Below are 24,316 nucleotides of genomic sequence, written 5' to 3' on the forward strand. Positions count from 1 at the left end.
GTAGCCTATGTCAGCTCACCAAATGGGACACCAACCTACTCTCCAGCTAGGAACTGATAGCTGGCATAGAGGGCAGGTGTCTGGCTGCCAGGAACAGGCAGGACCATGACAAGCTATGCCTGTCCTGCTAGGTGCCAGGAAGCCTCAGCCAAGCTGACCTCACAAACCAGGAGGCAGGGAAATGGGGTTAAAAATCTTAACCTCATGATTCAAAAGCTAAACTTTTCCCCTGCAGACTGCTGCTTTGTAGTTGGATGTCTGGAGGGGATGCAGAGCAGGGCAGCCTTACTCAGACAGGCATCACTCTGCTGGCAGGGGCAGAAGTCCCACAGAGGAATGTCTGCAGCTGACAGACCTTTCCCATCTCCCTCTCTCCACCAGAAACTTTTACCTTTTCAGGAATAATTTGGTAAAAAAGTGACATTTTAGGGACAAGAAACTGCTCTCCACCATCTCTTGCCTAGGGCACTGATAACAAAGCATGGATGAATAATGAGCACAAGGCATTCAGAGTGCTCCAGCACTCTGAACTTCATGGGAGCCTGGAAAAGAGCTGGCAAGTGCTGGTGTGGAGCTGCCATGCAGAGGAAGAGATTTAACTACTCTCCTGCCTTTTACATGTTCTGTGTCAGCACCAGCAGCTGGCTGCCAAGAAAGATATGGTCACAGCATTCAGCTGCTTGCTGGGACTGGCAGGGTTGCATCTGTGGTCCCAAGGAGCCACAATAAGCCTCTTCCCATAGTATCAGTATCATGAGCACTACTGTGTCAAGACCACCTGGCACAGTGTGAGAAGGATGCCCTTCCCATGCTACCTGAGCTTTGTGTTGATTTGCAGGGCTTTGGCTAGCATCTTGGCACCAGTGTCTCCCATGGCATTGCCGCTGATGTCCAGCGCAATGAGACTGGTGTTACTGCCCAGGGCACTGAGCAGGACATTGGTTCCCAGCTTGAGGCGCGACTCAGCCACTGACAGGGACTGCAGAGTCTGGAAGGGGGAAGAGGAGGGAGAGATGTGTCTTTCATGCCAAGTTGGACAGCATCCCTGGAGCGGAGTCTGCACAGAGCCCTGGGATCATGGCAGTTGACGAGAGGCAGGGCACAGGCAGGATGGCTGGGGCAAGTAAGGGCCCCTGATGCAGCAGAAGGTACCTACACAGTCATCCTCTTGGGTGATCTGGACAACGCGGTGCAGGACATCCAGCAGCCCATCTCTGCAGGAGAGGCAGATAGTTACACATGCATTCCAGCATCACTTCCCCCAGAACAGCAAGAACAGCTGGCAAAGCTCAATCCTTCTGCCTTTGCCCAAAACCACCGCACATCTGTCAGCCTCCTGCCTGACTCCTACCTATGTTTCAAGAGGCTGTGACCTGTGTCTGTGATGCCTGCCCTCCAGCACAGACTGGGTCAGGAGCAAGTGACAGTCCCCCCATGAGTCCCTGGTATAGCAGGGCAAGCAGGCCTCTGAGGGAAGACAAGGCAATTCCTTGCATTACCAATTGGCCCAGGGCTCAGATGGAGAGAGAGAGAGAGAGAAAGAAGTGAGGCAGGTGCATGGTGCTAGAGCAGCCACTGGCCTGAAGACAATGCCACAGGTTGCACTTACTTGGATTTGACGTTAAAGTTTTTCCCCAAAGAGACATGCCTAATGGACTTGCTTCTGCCAATGGACAGCACCAGCATCACCGTATCAGAGTCAAAACCTATGAGAAATGAGTGGAGCCATGAGACACCCAGTAGGATGCTCTGAGCAGTCCAGACCACAAAAGCTGGACCAAGGTGATTGTGTAGCCCACCAAGGGCAACCCACAGACCTGCCAGGCTGGCAGAGGGGAATCCCAGGCAGACCCTGAACGTCTTCATCCTCTTCATGGCTCTCCCACGCAGGGCAAAGACCTATTCATCTGCCCCTGAGAGGGCAGGTAAAACCAGGGGCTGAGAGGAGTCTCACCCAGCAAATAAATATCCCCTGTGAGAGTCTTGTGATTTGGAACTAGGGTGGCAAGGCTGTGCTGAGCTGCAGGGAGCACTTACGGGGCTACAGAGGAATTGCTTTCTGCTGCCTTCCCCCCTCAGCCCTGTCCCAGAATGCACCCAGACATCCTTCCTGTAGTGTGGGCCTGTACCCCCATTCTCACGACTACAGCTTTCCCAGGAAAATTCAGCAAGCAAAGGTTATATCCTATCGACAGCAAAACACAGAGTACCCCCCATACTCCCACTTTGGTGATCCCCAGAAACTGGGAAGGAGGTCAGCAGGACTCCAAGGGACTGGTGAACCCCAACGCCTACAGAGGAGGTCAGCGGGTTCCCAAGTGGCTAGAGTGTGGCTTATGGCCCTGCTGCTGCACATGTGTCTGGGCAGGGACCTCTCAGCCCATTACTCCACTGTCCCAGGGCAAGGGGCACCCAAGACCTACCAGGCAAAGCCCAAGACAACATAACTCCAAGAGGAGTTTTCTCCAGCCCACTACCACAGATTTGTCCTTGACTGCCTTTGCACAAACAGAGTGATGGAGCTGTGGCCAGGGAAGGGCCCTCCCTGGCATCATCATCTTCCATGCAACCCCCATCCAACACAGCAGAGAAATCAGTGGCATGCCAATATGCTATAAGAGTCCTTGATCTTTGCAAAACGGGTACTGCATTGGCTGTGGCCGATGTTTTAGGGGCATCTGTCTTTCCCTCTCCTTTTTTTTTAATTTTTAACTGGAGCACAATGGAGCAAACAATTGCTGTTATTAAGTGAACACTGCAAAGTCTGCGGTGCTGTAGAACTGATGCTTGCAATAAGTAGGATTGCTCTCTCGCAACCCTGTGGCTTCAGAGGCTGTGGCAGGCTGAGGTCAGATGGGGCAGGGATCCTGTCAGGGACTGAAAGAGTTTCAGCTCAGACAAGGCTTTTAAACATCTTGGTTAATTTCAAAACCCGAGCTTGCAATGTTAGATTACTTTGAATTAAGTGAACTGTAGAAGTTTGTGGCAAGAAGGATATGAAAAGAGAATTATACAGAGCCTGAGGAAGGAGAAGTCAGTAGCCAAATAAGTTATCCCACATCCTGTGATGAAGATGCTATCCTTCAGCTGAGTCTTGATCGGGTCCATCCATTCCCCAGCACAGATGGAGGAGGATTGCCCCTCTCTTAGTGATACTGGGGCACACATAAGCCCTGGCCACTGCTGGAAAAGAGCCTGGGTCCTGGTTACTTGCTCCACTTAAAGGAAAGCTACCTGGGGAGCTGAAGGCTCAGAGTACATGCCCTGCTGCGGGGCTCTCAAAAGCTGCAGCTTTTGCATGGGCATCATCTCCTGTCATTCCCTGTGCCAGTCAAAGCAACTGTGGTGCAAATAACCCAGTCAGATCCCCCACAGAATCACAGAACCATTGGCTCTAGGTGACCCTGCTTGAGCAGGGAGGTTGGACCAGATGATCTCTAGAGGTCTCTTCCAACCTTACTGATCCTATGATTCTATGTAAGCTGATGAAGCCCAGGCTAGATGAGCAACCAATGAAGTTGGCCTTTGGCCTTCCTGGCCACAAGGACACATTGCTGGCTCATAGTCAACTTGTCATCTACCTGCACTCCCAGGTCCTTCCCTGCAGAGCTGCTCTCCAGCAGGTCAGCTCCCAGCTCATACTGGTGCCTAGGGTTATTTCTCCCTAGGTGCAGGACTCTGCACTTGCCCCTGTTGAACCTCAGGAGGTTCCTCTCTGCCCAGCTCTCCAGCCTGTCCAGGTCTCTCTGAAGGGCAGCACAGCCCTCAGGTGTATCAGCCACTTCTCTCAGCTTGGTATCATCAGCAATTTTGCTGAGCAGGCACTCTGTCCCTTCATCCAGGTCATTGATGAACAAGTTGAACAGGATGGGACCCAGTACTGAGCCCTGGGGGACGCCACTAGCCACAGGCCTCCAACTAGACTCTGTGTCACTAAGCACAGCCCTCTGAGCTCTGCCTTTCAGCCACTTCTCAATCCACCTCACTGTCCACCCATTTAACGCACACTTCCTGAGCTTGCCTAGGAGGATGTTATGGGAGACAGTGTCAAAAGCCTTGCTCAAGTCAAGGTATGCAACGTCCACTACTCTCCCCTCATTTACCCAGGCAGTCATTCCATCAGAGAAGGCTATCAGGTTGGTGAAGTAGGATTTCCCTTTGGTGAATCCATGCTGACTACTCCTGATCACCTTCTTTTCCTCCATATGCTTACAGATGACATCCAGAATGAGCTGTTCCATCACCTTCCCAGGGATGGAGGTGAGTCTGACTGGCTTGTAGTTGCCTGGGTCCTCCATCTTGCCCTTTTGGAAGACTGGAGTGACAACGGCTTTCTTCCAGTCCTCAGGCACCTCTCCAGTTCTCCATGACTTTTCAAAGATGAGGGAGAGAGGCCTGGCAACAATGTCCGCTAGCTCCCTTAGTATTCCTGGGTGCATCCCATCAGGGCCCATGGATTTGTGGATGTCAAGCTTGCCCAGAAGGTCTCTAATCCTATCCTCCTCAACCAAAGGAAAGTCTTTCTTTCTCCAGACTTTCTCCCTTACGTCCAGGCTCTGCGATTCTTGAGGGCTGCCCTTAGCAGTGACAACTGAAGCAAAGAAGGCATTCAGTAACTCTGCCTTCTCTGTATCCTTCGTCAACAGGGCCCCCACCCCATTCAGCAGTGGGCCCACATTTTCCCTAGTCCTCCTCTTGTTACTGATGTATTTGAAGAAGCCCTTCCTGTTGTCATTAACATCCCTTGCCAGACTCAATTCCAAATGGGCCTTAGCCTTCCTCACCGCATCTCTACATACTCTGACTGCATTCCTAAAATTCTCCCAAGTAGCCTGTCCCCTCTTCCACATTCTGTGTACTTTCTCCTTCTGTCTGAATTTGGCCAAGAGCTCCTTGCTCATCCCTGCAGGCCTCCTGCCCCGTTTGCTGGACTTCTTACTCATACGGATGCACCGCTCTTTAGCCTGGAGGAAGTGATGTTTGAATACTAGCCAGCTCTCCTGGACCCCCCTTCCTTCTAAGGCCTTAATACATGAGATTCCTCCAAGTAGGTCTCTGAAGAGCCCAAAGTCTGCTTTCCTGGATGAGATACATATGAGGACATTATGGGAGACAGTGTCAAAAGTTTTACTGAAGTCAAAGGAGACAACATCCACTGCTCTCCCTTCATCTGCCAGGCAGTCATTCCACCCTAGAAGGCTTTCAGGTTGCTTAAGCATGATTTCCCCCTTTGTGAATCCATGCTGACTACTCATGATCACCTTCTTATCCTTTACAATGCTTGGAAGTAGTATTCAGGATTAGCTGCCGCAGCACCTTTCCAGAGATTGAGGCAAAGCTGACTGGCCAGAAGTTCCCTCCTTCTTGCCCTTTTTGAAGACTGGAGTGGCATTTGTTTTCTTCCAGTCCTCAGATACCTCTCCTGATCACCATGACCTTTCAAAGATGATTGAGAGTAGCCTTGCAATGACATCAGCCAGCTCCCTCAGCACTCATGGGTGCATCCCGTTAGGACCCATGGACTTGTGTATGTGCACATTTGGTGAGATGCCCTGTGCCATGTGACAAGGTTAGCTGGTAAGTCAAGGCAGGCTTGATCTCTCCAGAGTGTTTGAAGAAATATTGGAGAAACTGCACTTGACTCTCCGTAGGCTCAGCAGCGAGCACAGAAGGAGCCAATGCCACACAGGCCCAATACTGCCTTGGCTCCACCAAGTGTCCAGCTAACCTAGTCACCACTTTTGAAGCCCAGAACTGAACTCTTGTTACACATTTCCCCAATAATTTTGACATTTAACTAACTGATCCTGATGAAGTGCAGGAATTAAACTGCAATGGGTACATGGAAAATGAGCACTCATATATTTTTAACATGAGTCTGATGTTGCGTGGTTGAAATTACAAGAAGGCAGACCTGTACAGGGAAGAATGTCATGGACATGAGAGGTGAGGGCCACTGTTGCTGGCCAGAATTGGATGCAATGATGGAAAAGGTCTGGCGCATTAGGAGACTGCTGGATAGCAGGAAGGAGATCATTGTGGGGAAGAGGAGCACAAACAAGTCTTTCCTGTCTTGGGGAAGGCCTGTAGGTTTTGTTTTTAGGGTAGAAAGACAAAAATCTCAGTGAAGTGATAATTTGCCTCGGAGGAATCCACTCCAGATGTTTGGGTGCTCACATCCTTGTGGAACACTGGTATGACTTGGTTGTCCTTTTGTACTTTGTCCACTAAACCTTTAGCTTAGATGCTTGCATAGCCTGTAATGTTGTGGCTGCTGCTAATGAAAGACAAAGCACAGTCTAATTTTGTGTTAAGCAGCATGGTCAAAAGGTAGACAAGCATAGAAGGCACAGCCCTAGTTCAAGATGGGGGATTTCACAGCCTTCTGCTGAGACAAAGCTCTGGACACCAGGTGGGCACCAGAAAGTGGGTACACTTTGAGCCTGGTATAGATGTGCAGTCATAGGCAGGCAAGGGCCATAGGTCAGCTATGGCTCAAGAGTGCAAAGAGTATCTCTGACAGCCTGATGTGACCCTGCTCAGTTCTCCAAAGCTGCTCCGTCTCCCCAGGATACTTCTACAAGCTTAGGAGATGCTGGGTCTAACTCAGCCTCTGCCGAACACCCTGAGGCAATTGTGCCCACAGGTGGAGGAGATTGCACTCCCAGATAAGGAAAAATGACCTACCATTATCAGACAAATCCAGGTCACTGATGGAATTGGCATCAGAGATGAGATCCTGGATGACTTGGGCCCGTGCTGACCTCAGCTTGAAATAAACAGAAACATGTCAGTATATGGGAAGGTGGCAAGCCCTGCAAATATAAGCCTGCTGTCAGGAAGGTCACCTCAGCCCCATGGTAGTTGGGGATGGATCTTCCCATATGGGAATGAACACCTGCCTTCCCTGCCATGGCCTCTTCCCCTCAGGGATGCACACCCCTAGGGATACAATATGGTACCCTGGCTGGAGACTGTGCCTCTAGTGCTGCTGGGCTCATACAACTCATGGGTGTTCGCTATACACAGGCTGCCCCCTCACCTCACAGCTGCTGAGATCCAGGTGAAGGTCACTGATGCAACTGTTGTACGCCAGTCCTTGCAGCAAAGCCCTGGAAAAGTCACCAAAGCCATTGGCTAGAGTAGTGTGGGTGCCAGCCACCTGCCATAGGGCACCCTCTGTGGGCTGCCGAGTGGGACAAGGAGGATAGGGAAAGGGTTGTTTCCCAGCATGCAGAGCTCTGTATTTTGCCGCTCTTACCCAGCATCCTCATCTGTCCCCTCTAACTTCAAAGTCCTAAGCCATGTCCCACTGGACAATGCTTACCCATAATCTGCTCCCATTGGCAGACCCAGAGCCTCTCCATCAGCCTGCTGAGCCTCTACAGGGGTAACAGGGGTGGCTCAGGCCCTGGAGCTGGACTCTGAGTGGCTAGATGTCTTGCCAGCATGCTGCTCCCATCTCACCTTACAACATTTGGAGGCAGCTTTATACCTGCCAGTGAAACATGCCTGAGGGCACAGGCCTTGCTGAAAAATTGCTTGATGGCAGGAGAGACATCTTTCACCCTCCTGAAAGGAAAAGCACAAAATAGCATCATCTTCTGTGCATGCCTATAGCTGGCACTGGCTGCCCTCTGCCTCAGGAGATGCCAGGCAGTCACTGCCAACTGGGCCATGATGAGCCATGGCACAGATTCCCTCCCTTTCATGTGCTGGGCTTACTTGTGTGAGTACACATTTTTGGAAAGATCCAGATGGACAAGGCTGGTGCAGCATCCATGTGTCAGTGCTCCAAAGAGCTGCAGGAGGGAGTAAGTTGAGATAGGTCAAGGATCCAGCTAGCATGATGACACCTCATGCATGCCAGATGAGAAGAGACAGTGTGGGAGACCCTAAGGTAGGAGGTCTGCCCATGCTTGGGCTGCCAGCTACCACCATTGCTCCCAGCTCTCTTCTTCTTCCTCCTGCTGAAGCTGGTGTCTCCCAGGCCACGGGATGCAGAACAATGTATTGCGGAGCTGGCTGCCATCATACCCCTCTGACCCAACAAGTTTCCTGTCCCTGGGCCTATGCAGCTCCATGCCACATAGGATGCAAGTAGTGGGGCTAGGGACACCTGTTGGGGTGTGGCACAGCTTCTGGAGCTGGGCACTGATAACTATCTGGGGTCCCCCTGCTTGCGTACTCACAGTGTCTAAAGAGCAGTCAATGCCAGACAGGCTGAGGTGAGAGAGTGAGTCGCACCGGCAGAGAAGGTTCTGCAAACTCTGTCAGGAGAGAGGATCCAGAAGCTCATCCAGGACCCCTGGTATCCACCTTGGGTACCCTCTGACTCCCCATTCCGCAAGAATCCCAGCCAATCTGGCCAACTTCCTTCCTTCTAACTAGAGAGCAGAAGTGAAGATGGTGATGAATCACACAGTGACCCACACTCCATGCATGGGCCATTCGGTGCCTGGGGTGTCTCCTTGCTCAAGATGCCATCTCCGATCCTCACATGAGGACAGGGAGGTGTCTCCACAGCAGAGTCCCACAGCTGCTGTCAGATAGGCAGGAAGATGTCACAGCCATGGCTTTCCAGAGAGCCAAGCACCTCTGCACAAATACACCTGGGGATGCCAAGCACCTTGATTTCAGACCCTCCAGCAACAGCCACTTCTGAGTGCCTGGGCAACTACAACGCAGAGATCAGCCTCTGAATGAACCAAGGCAAGCCCTCTCAATTCTCTCATAGAAGCAGCAAGGCCACCAGAGGAAGAGGTGCTCCCCATGTGTGCAGGAGGCAGTCTATCCTACAATGTCAGAGCATTGAGCCTTCTCAGCCCATAGCACTCACACTAGTGTCATCCATGGCCAGGGTGCTGGGGTTCCCGGAGAGGTCCAAGTGCCGGAGGGAAGAGCGGATGGCTTCGTTAGCTGCTAGGGCCTGGCATAATGTGCTCGTTCCTGCTTGAGGGGAGGCCAAAGAAACAGATGCCCACGGATCTTGGACAGCACATCCCTGCACTGTGGAGAGCCATGGAGTAGAAGAAGGGGCAATTTCTTATGTCCAGGGCAGCAGGACATTGTGTTCTTGGACATATCTTGTCCATGGCATCCCTGGGGGACTGTTCCTTCTCCTCATCCCGTGCACCCAAGTATGCTATGCCCAGCCAGGCTTTGCAACATCATTTTGGAGACATTTTATTTGCCGCCAGTGGTGAAGCTGATTCTGGGCAGAGTGTGCCATTCTCCGAGATGCCTCATCAAGGGCACATGGCCCCCAGCCCACCCATGCCATCCCCTCTGGGAGATTCTTTGATGTCAGCCTGGCCCCGCTGAGCCATAAATGCTGTTGATAGAGTCACTCTGACTGGCCTCCCCATTGGGACCTGAAGGGGGCGGGGGGAGTATTGTCTCAGGGCTGTACCTTTAGCAGTGAGTGATGTCCTGGCCAAGTTGAGGCTCTGCAGGCCCTTGGGCCTCTTCTCAAAGTGCCAGCTGAAGGCAATTATCCCTGATGGAAGAGCAGAAAGCCCTGAGCAGCCATGACAGCGCAAATGGGAGTCTGGGTGCCTCCGCCACCCTTAAGTATTGTCCCCACAGTACAGGCCAACAAGGACAGCTCTCTGAGCTGCTTGCTGCAGGCACGGCAACAGTGATGAGTGGCTTGGGCTGCCTTGCAAGTGCAGAAGGAGGCCATGGGTTGCTCCACGTGCTCGTCATCAGGCTACACAGGGAATTATGGGTTGAGAATGGAGCCAGCCCCTTCCTGTTGCTTTCCCCATAGGCACTTCCAGGCAGGGAGCTGCTATTGCCCAGCTGCCAATGGGATACAGAGTTGTGGAAAGAGATGAAGGGAAGGCCCAGGACAGGAGAAAAATAACAGTTTGCATGAGCTTAAACACATCTGCTACTGTGGGGTGTAGGGTACCTCTGTCTTCCAGCTGGTTGCCAGCAAGATTGATGGTGTGCAGCACAGAGTCAGGATGTCTGCTGAGTGCCTGGGCCATCCTCTGAGCAAAGGCACTGCAGAAAGAAGGGCTATGTGTCTGACAAAGGTACAGGCACCATTGAGAGGCCTGGCTGCCCACCTTGCAGCCATGTGGGGATGCAGCACTGGCTCCTACGAGGATGACAGGCTCCATCCAAAAGGAAAGCCTCACCAAAGCTGCATCAGGTCTGCTGGCCTCGAGGCTGTGGGAAGGCTGCTGTTCAGTGGGCTCTCACCCTGTCCAAGCTACGTGGCATCAGCACCCCAGTTGCAGGGACATCCAGCTCTGGCATGTGAGTGAGCTGGCCTACGCTGCACTATGCATGCAATGTGAACTGGGCAGGGCTGCTAAGATCCTGCTCAGCACCATGCCAGGGCTCTGCATCCTCCTGACAACACTGGCAGTCCAGCTCTGCTGTCTGCTACCCATGCAGGGCAGGCTGCAGGGCCTGTGTGTACTTTAATATTTCAGTGACCTTATTAAGGAGCCCCACTGGTCCTAAACTGGGAATCCCTCTGACATCCTTAGATCCCTCAGCCACTTTAATGAAGCCCTGCCTCCAGCACAGATCAGTGCTTCAGCACCTGTGAGGGACAAGCATTCCCCCTCCTCCAGCCTCCAATTTACAAGGCAGGAGTTTGTCCTGTTAGATGCGGGTTGACATGGCTCAAATGCTTTACCTATGGATTCAAGTCTGACCAAAACTGTTACTGTTTTAATACTTTGAGGACATAATCAGCCAAATAGCTGGAGGAAAGATAGAGGAAGCTCCCTGTGCTGACCAGAAGAAATTATCTAGTGCTGTCCGGGCTACATCAATAGTACAGAATACCCTCAGAAAAGCAGCGTATTTCCTTACGATTTTAGCCCACTGTTTTCCAGCACCAACTCCTCCAGTGTCCCTGATTTGCTGAGCATATATAGGAGTTGCTCTGAAATCTCCAGGTTCTGCAGATGAAGAAAGCCTTTCTGAAAGCCCATCCATCTCCAGGAGACACAGCTCCACCAGGACCTGTGCCACATGATGGGCACTCACCAGTCTGAAGTCCTTGCAATAGAGCTTTGTGAACCACAGATTGAAGGACAAGGCAGCAACACTCAGTACCACGTCTCTGCAGGGTGACAAGGACAAGGCAGTCAGGGGCCAGTCTGAGGGTGGCTGCCTGACAAAGCAGTCAGTTGGGCCCCACTCATATGCACCCCTCCATGGAGCACAAGTACAACCGCCACAGGGTGCACAGCCACAACCACACAAGCATGCACAAACACAATCTCCCCAGGGCACATGCACACAACTGCTTCCTGGTGTACTGCCACAGCCACCCTGGGGCGCACAGGCACGGTCACCACAGGGTGCAAAAGCAGTCACCCTGGAGCATGCAAGCACAACTGCCTCCTGGTGCGCAGCCACAACAGCTTTGGTATACCCAGCCACAGCTGCCCCAGAGTATACCTCCACAAATGGGCCCAGGGTGCACAAACACAGTGTTCACCAGAGCAGGACTGAGCAGTCAGGCTAAGGCATTTTTGGAGAAGGCCTGTGAGTTTAAAGCACCTCAAAAATAGAGCTCGGTTTTACCAGATTGTTCCCGTGAAAAGAAAATCAATCAAAAATTTGGATGTCCCCATCAGAATGTCCATTTTTGTTTAAAACTCATCTTCATTTAAGGAACAGTGCATGTTATGCTTGACTGAACAGAAAGTTTCTTTCTGACTTTCTGGTCCAAAGAAATATCCAAAAAATGTCCCCATTCAGGTGGACCAAACACCAAAATTTTCGCCAAAATGAAAAGCCCAAACCTTCTTCTTACTATTTCCCAGTTGGTAGATGAGAGCCTGGCCAACTGCCTTCTCCTACAGATAAGCCTTCACTCCTTCTTTCTAAGGTCACATCTCTGGATATGTCTATATCTATCTAAATATGTCTAAATACATAAGTATAGAGGGATTGGAGGCCCCTGCTGACGGGAAGAGCTGTTAGGGCAACCTGAATGTAAGGCTCAGGGCACAACCTGAAATCATAGCCTCATTACAAGGCTCAAACTCTGTAACAGCAACCTGGGGTACTAGCAGGGCTGCAATCTGGAGGGGAGACAGAGAATTGCAAATTTTTGCAGCTCTTTTAGCAGAGCTGGCTGCTTTGCATAAGGAAAAACCTGACAGACAAAAGCTGTGAAAGGCCGACACAGTCTTCAGTTTTCACCTCCTTAGCTGGTTCTTAGGGTTATATAGATGTTAAAAACAGGTAGGGGAGTCTCTGGCCTCTTGAGACAGCCACCCGGAGGGACAGAGGTGGCTCTCAGAGGGAATTCTCCTTCTAATTTGGAGATTTCTCTGGGGTAACATCTGCCCGCAGCCAGCAGGACATAAACCTACCATCCTTGGAACACATGAAGAGATAAAAGCCTCCAACAAGAGAATAGAAAAGCTCCTGCCATGCACAGCAAGGAAGGAGACAAGTGCTGGTGGGTGCAGGGCAGCATGGCCAAGGTGCTTGAGAAATGGTGTGCTCCAGGATGCACCTGGTGGGGCTGAATGACTCACCGGCTCTCCGAGTGGCTGAAATCCAGTAGGTTGAACTCCCTGCAGTCTTGGCTATGGTAGATGTTGTCCACATCCTGCCAGACAGACAGATACTCAGACAGGGCTCAGTGCCAGGTCTGGGGAAGGGCTTCGACATCTGCTAGCATGCCTGGCAAGCTGTGCCGTCAACAGAAGGAGCTATATTTTGCCCAGAGGCTGATTCATCGGGGACCCTCACCCAGAACCCATTTCCCAGAGTTCTCAAGAGCCTAAACAGATGCTGGGAGCCTCATGCCTAAATCCAGAGCCTGAAACCTTCCTAGGGACAGAGGCAGCAAGAGCACGTGTCCCATACGGGTGCAACCCTATGTTGTAGTGGCTTCCTGACTGCTTTCACAAGGATTGGCCAGAAGAAGCCAATGAATCCCTTCTATGGTGGGGATGAGGGCCTGGAAAGATGTGAATTACAGTCACCTGGTGCCCCACAGGAGGAGGGGGACACCTGCTGTGTCCCAACATGGCCAGTTATGCTGTCACCAGCTCTTCTCTTTGGAGATACCCATCAGGACTATGGGTTTCCAAGGGCTTTTCTTATACATCAGCCTGGGAAGCTTCCTAATCCAAGGTAACTCATCCCTCTCTACATTTCATTCCACCACATCAAAAGAGAAGGGAGCACTCAAGCAGCGTAAAACTGTAGTTTCCATCCCTGGGATGCTCCCAGCCCTCTGGGATGTTCCTTGACCTTGGCATACTCCCAGCCCTGGGAGGTAGCTGGTGCCCAAGATACTCTCAGCTCTCAGGATGCCTCTGCTGCCTGGAATGGCTGTGTGGCTGCAGAGTGGGGTGGAGGCACCAGCAAGCATCCCTCTGCCATGCCCTCCGAACAACCTGCTGTGATTGTCTCCTTTCTGCAGTGTGGGTCAGCTTACCCACTGGATCTCCTCACGAAAGGTAAAGCCATTGTAATCACATAAAGCAGCATAAGTCTCTGAAAACCCAGCTGCAAAGAGAAGGCAGTATTTAGGGCACTGTGAGCAGACCTCCCCAAGGGAACACTGAGGAGACATTTAGGGTAGGCAGAAAGCAAGAAGTGGGAGGCAGAGGCTCTCCCTGCCCTCCTCAAAGGGGCTGCAGAGTCCTGCTCAGTCTACTGCCATCCTGAAAGGGAATGCACAACTCAGGGAGCTGAGGCAATAACTCTGCTCCCTTCACCTGATCCATGTAGGAAATCCTGGGTCCTTATTGCCTGTTCTCTCTCGGCAGCCTTTTACTAAGAGGTTTTGTTTCCTTATAAACACAGTGGTTATGGCCATGGACTGTAAAACACTGGGATGGCAGAGGTGGAGCTTGGCCTGCTCTGGAAACCATATCCAGGCCACATCAGCCTGCCTGGACATGGCATCTGGACTATATGCTGCTTTTCCCACATGTCTCCTGTATGCCTGGCCCCAACATACTGCATCTGCCAACATCACAGCTCCAATGTCAGGCAGAAGCCCTCCCCAGCACGTCACTGTGGCCTCCTCATTATGATTCCTTGTGCTCTTCCTAGTTTGTGGTGCTGGGGCACAGTCTGCTTTTCCAATGTGCCCACAGACATCTCAGCTCCAAACCTGTGCCACAACCCCACGATCCTAGAGATTGACCTAGGATCCAATTTCCATGCTGTAACAACCCCCCTTGCCCCTCAGAAATGTCAGGCAAATTGCATTGCTATGGTGGCAGCAGAGGTATGACAGGGTTATGTTCATGTAGTTGGTTTTTTTAGCAACCATCTTGCTTCCCAGTTTATGTTAGTCTAACTCTTCTCCCACTAAAACCCTTGGAGCTTTTAAAGTTCCTACTCCAAATAGCTAGAACCCAGGCTTAGTGCTGCGGCAGTATCACATTAGGTAGATAAAACCCACTCACACCCTCATGGGTAGACACATCCGTGACTGTGCATCCTCACCATACAGCTATCCTGCTCCTTTCTGGAAAGCTGCAATCTCCCCAGCCTGCCAGATCGGCTCCTCACTCACACACCCTGCACTTCATTCCTACTCTGTGAGATGGGGTACGCTGGTGGAGAGTGCAGCCTACTGGCAGGGCTCCTACAGACATAAGCCAGTGCAGGAGCTGCCTTGCCCCCAGACGTGGGGGAGCCACAAATAGCCACTGACGATGACTGTGTGGATACTGGGTTGATCTCGGAGGTACTCCAACCCTCCTGCCCCTGTCTGCTATGTGTACAGGGAGAATAGCATTTACCACAGGGCCCTTGGTTGCTCTGCAACATTTCCTCCAGGGAGTCTGTGATCCTCCGCATCCTCTCGTACAGGTTGGGGGCGAGTTCTTGAGCAGTGCTCTGGGGGAAGGACCAGGGAGCAGGCTGGGAGAAAATCATCCCCACCGCAATATATGCCTAACTATAACCCATTTGCCAGGCCCAGAGAGTGACCAAAAATATTCTTCCCGATATGATCAGGGAACGAGGAACATTTGGCCTCCATTAGCAAGGTTTCCTCCTATTAAAAGGCCCTGTTGGACATTCAAGCTGCTTTTTGGCTCTGTCTGAGCAAAGAATGTTTCCTCCAAGGTGACATGGTCCCTCCAGTTCCTACATGTTAGTCCCTGAGGACTAGGGAACCCTTACCCAGGGGACGAATCTGGGAAGACCTTCTTAAGTGACATGGTGACATGGATGACAACTTGCTCCAAATCATCAAATGACTTAAGCCGGATGACATAAGAAGACATATCTGTTTCTAGGACAACCTGCAGAGGCCAAAGGATGGGAAACATCTGAGAAAACTGGCAAAGTGAGGCATCCCAAACCTGCAAACATGACGCTGACAGCAATTGGCCAGGCACTGCAAGGGCTGCACTCGTAACGCAAGCATCCAATCTCTGTAGTTATAATTCTAGCCAGAGCACTGTAAGTGGAGGTAAGGCTGAGAACAACAGGAATTTAGGATGAAATGGAGTAAACATATTGTCATGTGCCAGACCAAGGCATTAACACCCCCTTACCCTTCCTTTGGCCCAAGTGATTAGCTTTCAAAGACACAGTAGCTTTGCTAGTGGTCTGCCCTTTTCTTACCAAGAGCTTTAGGGATTGAAATGACCAAGACAGACCCCGTTTGGCATTGATTTCAGTGCCTGAACTTGCTCATCCTCTACAAAACCTCCCTCCACCCTCAGAACTGCCTCCAGATCAGCTCTGCCTCTCGCTATCCTGGCAGAGAAAAAAAACCTCTTTGCCTGCACTGCCACAGGGAGCCCCTGCAAAATTGAGATGGCAGGGCCAGCAGAGCAGAAATGCCTGGGTCTGTGTACCCAACTGTCTGCCCAGGGTCCCATCTCTAGTCTAAGTGGTGGGCAGCAATGTTGCATAGAAGCAGCTGGCTTGCTGCATCTGCCCATTCCCAGCTAAGGCACAGCCAGTTTGCTGTGTTAAACAGCCCCTGATGGGTATTTTGCCTCTGAAATTGTCTCATCTGGTTTTGATGCTTTTTTAGCTTTTGTCTCCTACAGAAATCCCACGGCAACACATTCTCCAATTTAATTACGCACTGAAATGTAGGAGGGAGATGACAATTATCTGCTTGGGCAGCATAAAGATGGAGCTTCTTTTCAGAGCAGGGCTCTATGTGTGGCAGCAGGGCCAGTCTCTGCCTGCCCCAGCCAGGTGCTCAGACTGGCGGGTGAGTAACCACTGGAACTGTCATATAGCCTCAGGTCTGTGGTCCCAATCGAATGGGCTCAGAGATAAGCCAATGATCTGAAGTTAGCTGTTCTTCCACTTCCTTGTAAGTACCCAGGTGATGCCGTCCTGTCCCCGAATCACTTGTCTCTGCTCGCATCCTTGGAGCATACCTCGGCAGAATGTGCCTCTCCTCCTGACACCCCCTCCCAGGATATGTGAGGCTCTAGCTCTTCCCCTAACTTTCCCACCTGTACTTCCCAGTCTGTGGAAGCTGTCAGCTGACACCAGGCATTTCCAGCCTCCTGATGCTATGCTGTCTGAAGGCTCATGGCTTCCTCTTCTGCTCTCTCTGCCTATCTCCTCTTTAGCTCTGTGCTCCTGCTAAAGATCTCTAAGCAAAGCACAGCTCACATACGCATCCTGCTCCTAAGAGGATTGTCTCTCTAATGTCAAGCAGCAGAAGCCCCATTTGCAAGTCAGGGCTATCACTGCTGATGGTGCTTTAATGAGCAAAAGAGGTTAACAGGAACTGCAGCCTTGGTTTCAGCTGACATGTCCAATTTGGGACAGTCCATTCCTCTCCCTCATGGTTTGCGCCTGCTACATCTACCATGCATGCATGCCTTGTTGTTAAGAGGATTAACAGGGCTTAAAACACCTTCCTACTAAATTTGGCTTTGCCTGTGTAAGCCAGTTGCAATTTATCACCTTGTCCCTGCTGAGCGGGAGGTGTCACCCAAATGCCAAGGAAGGCAGGAGCCGCCTACAGCTCTCAGTAGTGATTTTGCAGCATGCATGGCCGGGTCTGCTGGAGGAGAGTGGGTGCAGACACCTGTGTTCCCCTCTTAGCACCCCTGAGCACCTCCCCTTACCTCTGGCTAAAGAGGATGCTAACATGGGCGAAGCTTTAAGAGGATTTCTTTAGAGGTGGCCAAGGGATAAATATGGTGGGAAGCTCCCAAAGCTCTGCAATGGTGACCCCAAATGTAAAATAGTGGGCAACGACTTCCCCCAGACCCTGCAGCAGGCTCCAGGCCAGGGTTTCCAAAGGGGAGAGATGAGCAGAATGTGCCTTGGCAATCCGGGTGCCAGCATGCCCCATGTGGGAATTGCCCAGGGAGACTTTCCCAGTGAGTGCCACTCACCAGGCTGGGCTCTCGCACTGTGATCTCTTGCACCTCCAGCAAGCTGAAACTGCTGTGCACCTAGTGGGAGAGAAGGTCTGGATCAGCCTCAGTGCTGACAGAGATGCATCAGCACCCTGGACTCCAAGCTCTTTCCCATGACCCAGGGCAGTGCCCGACCACAGCTTCTCCCTGCACTTGGCCAGAGCCCTCCAGCCCCAAAATCTCAGCCTGGCTGCCAGTGTCGTGATCTGAGCTCCTTCTCCCATTTTGCTATCTGACCCACCCTACCTCATGTGCCATAATGCAGCCCCTGATGCAGCTGCATGCTGCGGGCAAGACCCACAGACTAATACTGCTCCCTGGGGCTTTCCAGACCTCCTGACCCAGGGTACCTGTGGTCACCATGCGGGACACCTGGTCCCGCACTGGGGCTGGTGTCCCAAGGCAGTGAGTGGGGTCCTCCTGGGAGCAGCAGGGGTCTACCATGGAGTAGAGGGACCCCAACACTTACCCTCACCAGTAGTGTCACCAGTAGCACATAGGCTCACCAGGGGGTCAGCACCTAGGCAGGAGAAAGTAGGGTGACAGGGGACTGGGGTAACACAGGAGCTGGCATCCTGTTCAGACTAGCGCCCCCCCCTCCCCCTGCCCCAGGCAACAGCCTTTCTGAGGCCCTGAAACCCAACATCCCACTGAAGCACTTAAGTTGCTGCCTGGGGAAACAAGGGAGAGCATAAGCTGGGAAAACTTACTGGATAATTCACACAATGCACTCTGTAAACTGCAGTAGGGTCCATCCTGTTTTTGCCCTACAAGGTGCTGGGAGGAGGGGCAGATGTGTGCCTGGCCCTGCAAGTCCTGCACAGGCAGGGAAGATCCAGACAGACATAAATGTCTTCCATACCTCTGATGATACCATTTGCCCAGTCGGTTGGGTTTAACCACCCCCTTCAGTCCCTACTGTGTGTCTGGTTACCGCCCTATTGCACAGCCCAGCAAGGTAGATGCTGCTCCCGCTGTGCGCTGTGGGTTCGGGACCCCAATCAAGCTTAGGCTAACAGCTAAGGGATGGAGTGCTGGACCCTGAACGTACCAAGATGTAGTCATCATACTTGGGTTTCACCTGCAGCTGGACACTCTTGACCAGGAGGATCGTCTTCATCCCCAGGCAGGCAGTGATGCCCTCTGAAAAGACCAATGTCAAGTGTAACTGATCTGGCTGAAGCTAGGACACATGCTTAGTCCTTTACCATGTACCTGTGATCTGGTGCCCAGGAGGGTGCATGGCACAGCATGCCCAAGATGATCCCTGTTACCCCAAACACAGCCTGAGCTCCCCAGTCCCACACCAAGAATGAGGGCTCAGGTTAAGGGGAGAGGGATGGGATCTGGATGTGCATATCCCTCTGAGGAGAAGGTCCGTGCATGGCTCTAGCTCCCCTAAACCACAGTGGTGATTTTAGCACCACAACATCACAAACCTCCTCCTTGGCAAGGGTGGGCATCCCCAGGCAGCATGGATCTGCCATCAAGTTGTCACAGACTGAAGGCACAAAGCACTCTTCCAGGCTTCTTCGAGCAGGACACAGAGATGTGGTCCTTACCATGTCTGAGCCAAGAATGGATTTGTCCTCATGATGTGCCAGTGCCAGGCACTTCCATATAGTACTAGCTACATGCCCTGACACCCTCCCCCCCAAGTTCCATCCTATGTTCATAGTGGCAAGCCCTTGTGCGAGGCCATTTGAAAACTCCTGTCACCAGGCACAGGTCCTTTTCTTCAGTCTGGCCATTCACCCCTTTTGGCGGAGAGGCTCTTTACTTTGTGGCCTTGCAGAAAGGAAGCAGTTGGTTTTGGTATTACACTCTCCCTCACAAACATGAACTGATTTAGCCCCACATCCCATGCACCCCCAGGAATTAGTTCTTCTCTAGCCACACCTGAAGGTAGACGCTGATGGCACCATTTGCTCTCCATGACTTTGCAGCAGTGCTGAATGCTGCATCAGACTGAGTTGTCGGTGCCTACCGGCTTTTCAGGAAAGCTGTGCACTTCCTCACAAACCTGGTTTGTATCTTGTCTGGTGCTCAGGTGACAGACACATCCACCTGCTCATTGGCATGTGGAGCCTTGGCTACAGCTGGGACCAAGCACAGTGCTTGGGTGCCACCAGTTTGCCCTCCACAGACACACTGCTTGGCTTTCTTGTGTGGGATCCTTCAGGACTTCTCCCAGGGCTCACTTAGGGTTTTCTTAGGATGTCTGGCCTTTGACTTCAACATAATGTGTGTTTGCCTACCCACGCTAGGATTACACTGCATATGCTTTGGAATAGCCTTGTTCATTGGAATCTCGTACTGTGCTCCACCTGGGTCTCTGTTTCTCTTCCTTTCTTCCTGCTCTTAGTCATAGGGTCAGTGGGGAGCTCTACAGGTACCCTTCCGCCACAAGCTCCTCAGTGCCTCAGCTGAGTCCTGCCCTCTCCATGGTGCATCCAGGGAGGTATTCTGCCTTTCCATTATTTTGGAAATCGTCTTGGCCATGATGTGCACCAGCAGTCATGTGTGCCGGCCTTCCCACATTTGCAATCCTATTGCTCCTATGGTTGTTATAGACAAGCCTAAACCCCTCTCCTGTTTACTGTCTCTCATCTTGAGCTTTGTTTCACCTCTCTGCCTAGCTGCTTCTCTCCTTCTCATAATTCAGACCTTTTGCTCAGAACAGGCTGTTGTGACTAGAACTGCAACTGCCTTTTCCTTGCAAAGCGGACTAACAATCACAACGACACTGCTCCCTCTGGCCCTCACTGAAGCTGCAGGTAGCCCAGTTAGCTCCTCCGCTGGCAGTGGGGACTGGTTAGCAATCCATGCCTTCCCATCACACTACAAGCAGCAATGGTGGCGGTGAAGCTAGGCCCCCTTGCCCTCCTGTGGTCATTTGTTTTTTCAGTCAGGTCTTGGAAGTCTGGGAACTTCCCCTGAAGGCCTGGTAGTGGCTAGTCACAGTATTTCACACATCCCTTCTGATGCCTGAGAGCCCCGGCAAGGCTGTAGGCCATGCCTCCCCACCAAACATGGTGCCAGTCAGGCTGTCCCACGGAACAGCTGGAGATCCTCTGGCTGGTGTGGGGATCCCAAGCCTGCAGGTGTGTGTGGCACCATCCTGCACCTGAAAACCCTGCTGGTCAGTGGAAGTCTCGGCAAACCACATCCCTGATGACCCAGCCTGTTATTAGGGGACGCTTTTGGTCTAAGCAGCACCGTCAAGTGAACAAATGTTGCAGCCCCATGTCCGAGGCTCTGCTCAGATCCCCTTGAGCTGGGGTTGATAATAAACCCATGAGCAGCCCCAACAGCCCCAGTACAGACATGAGAGCAACAGAGCAGGCCCCAGATGAGCAAGTTCCATGTGGCAGCCAAGAAGCATTGAGGTGGATAACGCTTACCTTGCAGCTCAGCAGGGATCCCTCTGGGAGACACAGCCATTGCTGGGAACACAGCAACCACCCAGGGAAGGGCACAGAGGTATCAGGGCAGCATCCTTCAGCACAGCTCCCACTTGGAGCAAAAGGCACCCTGCTTGGAGGAAGCGCTGAGGTTACCAACCAGCAGTGTCGCTGCCTCGGCACCTCCTCCCCCTTCCAGTACTCAGTGCCTCTTCCTGCCCCGTCAGGCAAGATTTACTGAGTGAGCAAGGGAAGTGAAATGAAAGCGACAGAGCTAGCAGCCCACGCAGGCCCGCTAAACCCTGCACCCAAGCTGCCAGGCCCCCAGCTAGCTTCCTTGCCCACGCAGGCCCGCTAAACCCTGCACCCAGGCTGCCAGGCCCCCAGCTAGCTTCCTCAGCCAGGCCCAGCCATGAGCAAGCCCATAAGCCTACCTGGGAGGAGGGCTGCACTTCTGAGCATCTCCTTCAGCCTTTCTTCTCCCACATGGGATAAAGCTATCATTTCTCATGGGCAAGGAGCGTGCATGCTGCCGGCTCTTCCTTGCTGGGAGCAGCATCTTCTCCAGCCTTTAAGCTTTGAGGGTCCTGAATTATTCTTGCCCTGCATCCCCTCGAGGGCATTTTTTGGGTGCACATTCCTGCCTCAGTGCCCAAAGATGGCTGTGAACCATGAGAGCAGCTCTGCTCCCATGCAGGATACTGGATGAGGGGCTGCCCCAGGCCCTAACATTACATTGGGTAGATGAAGGGTTCCAATGCCAAAGGCAGGGCACTGCAGATGTGGCTGCTCCTGAGCAGAAAGGCACTGGGTGTCATGCCAAAGTGTTCCTTGGTGAGCATCACTGTGGCACAACTGCTGGCCCAAAGTGAGGAGGAGAGACAGAGACAGGGTGGCCTCCCTGGGGCAATGTGGATGAGCAGTGTTGGTACACTGAACACTCTCCTATCCTAGGAAAAACTCTGGCCTGGGCCAAAAGCTGAAGGTGTTTGGAATGCTGTAGAACGCTGTTCTGTGACCCTTGTGGTGCTGCAGAACCGCATGGAACCCAAACCCCTCAGTACTGGATCAGCAGACCATACTAGAACCTCGGGGCATGTGCTGATGGAGCCAGCAGGCCACAACTGGTACGAACTGGAATGGAGAGTACCAAATGCCTCATCCCCCTAAATTATAATTTTTGACAAACCACCAATCTCCAGCAGAGATCTGCCAACCAAGGGCTCTCAAAGGAGCATTTCCAGGGGTGGAATAGCCTGGGACACGCTGATTCCTGGCAGAGCTGGGTGATACTGCTGCGGGTAGCCAGGGCCAAGCAGACACCACAGCATTTTCAAATCTTCTGTAAAAGCAAAAGCAAGACAGGAAGTGATCTCCCTGCAGACACTGCTGTCTCCGCAGAGCCCAACCACAACATGCAGTAGCCTTGATTCACCACTTCAGGGAAGGCAGCTGGAGAGAGCATAGCTCAGGGCAGGGACCACCTTTGGCTGAGGTACCTCCTTCTGGGGTAAGAACAGAACAGTGGAAGCAGCGTTCCTCCAAGCATTGAGAGCCACATCAACAAGCAGATAAGCACCAGTAAAAGGCAGAGTGTTCAAGGCATTTCCCTCAGGGACAGCCTGCTCTGAATCTATGGCTCTTCCAAAATGACAGGAGTGCATGCTACTGGTGTCTGAGCATCTCAGAAGGGGTAGTAGGACCCAGCTTTTCATGGCATTAGCGAGGATATTCAGGACATAGAGAGAATGACTGTCCTCTTGTACCCATTAGGTGATAGCTCCTACTGAAGCTTAGAAGCACAAAGGACCTCCCAGCAAGCCCCTTCTCCAAGCTTATCTTCCAAAACACTGGGTCCCATGTGCCAGGACATGCTGAGTGCCAGTGTACCAGAACATCTTCCCCAAGAGGAGGACAGAGGAACAAGTGTTCCCAGGTGCACAAGTGTTCCCCATCTGTTGTGCAAGCATACGTTTGTCAGGATGCCTAGAGGAACCCATTTCCTCTTTCTTCCTCCTGAGCATCCGGAGTGTATTGGGGCTGGGCATTTCCTGCACCATCCTGGAATACTAGGACCTTCCCAGGTCTCAGGGGCTTCTGCTGGACAGTCTGCTACTGTCTGGCCTCCACTGGGGAGCCCAAACTGTGTTGGATGTGGTCTCACCAGAGCCAAATGGAGGGCAGTAGTTTCTCCCCTTGGCCTGCTGTCTGTGTTCTTGCTAAGCCTGTCCTGGTGCTTTGGCACAGGGGCACCCTGCTGAGTCCTGGCTGGCTTGCTGTCTCCCAGTACCTCCAGGGCTTTTTTTCTGCACTGGCAGCCAACCAAATCTGGTCTGCTGCATGGGCTGTTCCCTCCCAGGGGCGTACATTGCATCTGCCTTTGTTCAGCTCCATGAGGTTTCATTGTTCAATATCTTCCTGCCTGTTGAGGTCCCTCTGAGCAGCAGTGCTGTCCTCCACTTTATCAACCGCTCCCCTCAGTATGGTATCAGGCACAAACCTGATGAGAGTTCACCCTGGGCAATCAGCCAGGTCTTTAAGAAAGATGCTAAAAGGCATTGGTCCTACAACTGGTCCCCAAGGAACACCTTTCATAACTAGTAGGGCTTTGTATTGCTGAGCACTCTGAGCCTCATAGGGTAGCCAATTTTCTACCCATCCTCAAGTCCTCCATGTAATAAATTGTAACTATTTGTTCATTGTTTAAAAGGAGGAATAAGCCGGTGGAGGGGGAGGATGAGGTTTTACAACAACCAGGGTTGAGACATGGTGTCAGGCAAATAAATTATGGTTAGCACAAAAAGCTTATATGACCCCTTGTGGAACCCGTGTCGGGGCCCTAGCTGTCTTGCAGGACTATAAAGAGCTGAAGTAAGCAACAAGATGCTCAGAGGACACCAAGAAGGAATTCCTTTGAAGGCAAAAGGATAAAGAAGAAAAGATAAGCAGGCGCCTGTAATTACTCACAGGACAACATCCCGAAAGGGAGTCAACACAACAGATAGCAAACACCTGTGATCACTCACAAGGAGACAAGCAAGATAAAGAGATGGGGGAAGACTACGGCCTTCCTCTCCACGACCACCAGAGAACTTCAGACAACCCCCCAGCAACTCACACATGCGCAAAACGCACCAGGATATTACAATGCGTCCCAAAACTAGCAGACTATAAAAGGGGACTGTATGTGAAGGAGGCGCGCGCCGTTGGTGGACCTAAGACTCCCTGGCCGCCCAGCACTGTTTTGCTTGTGGCTACTTACTTAATTAAAATAAATTACTCACATGATTTAACAAACTCTCCGTATGAATTAACCTTCAAGAGAGTAACTTATGACACTCCAGACCCTGTGTCTCTAGTCTGGTTATAAGAAGTCTGTGGAGTGTCAGAGACAGTGTCAGAGACTCCAGACAGTGTCAAAGACCTTGCTAAAGTCGAGATAAACAGCATCCACAGCCTTCCCTTTGTCCACACAGTCAGACACATCCTCAGAGAATGCAAAAGCCTGTCAGGCAGGATTTCCCCTTGACGTGGTGGCTGTTCCGAGTCACT

The 24,316-nt window shown here is 52.0% G+C and overlaps 1 pseudogene; it reads right to left on the reverse strand.

Annotated features, from left to right (window-relative positions):
• Window positions 1–20,804, reverse strand: part of LOC134149677 (capping protein, Arp2/3 and myosin-I linker protein 2-like) — a 174,453-nt pseudogene extending 153,649 nt beyond the window's left edge.
• Between the last annotated feature and the right edge of the window lie 3,512 nt (window positions 20,805–24,316).

This window comes from Rhea pennata, chromosome 21, assembly GCF_028389875.1.
Source record: "Rhea pennata isolate bPtePen1 chromosome 21, bPtePen1.pri, whole genome shotgun sequence".
In the NCBI taxonomy this organism is placed as follows: Eukaryota; Metazoa; Chordata; class Aves; order Rheiformes; family Rheidae; genus Rhea; species Rhea pennata.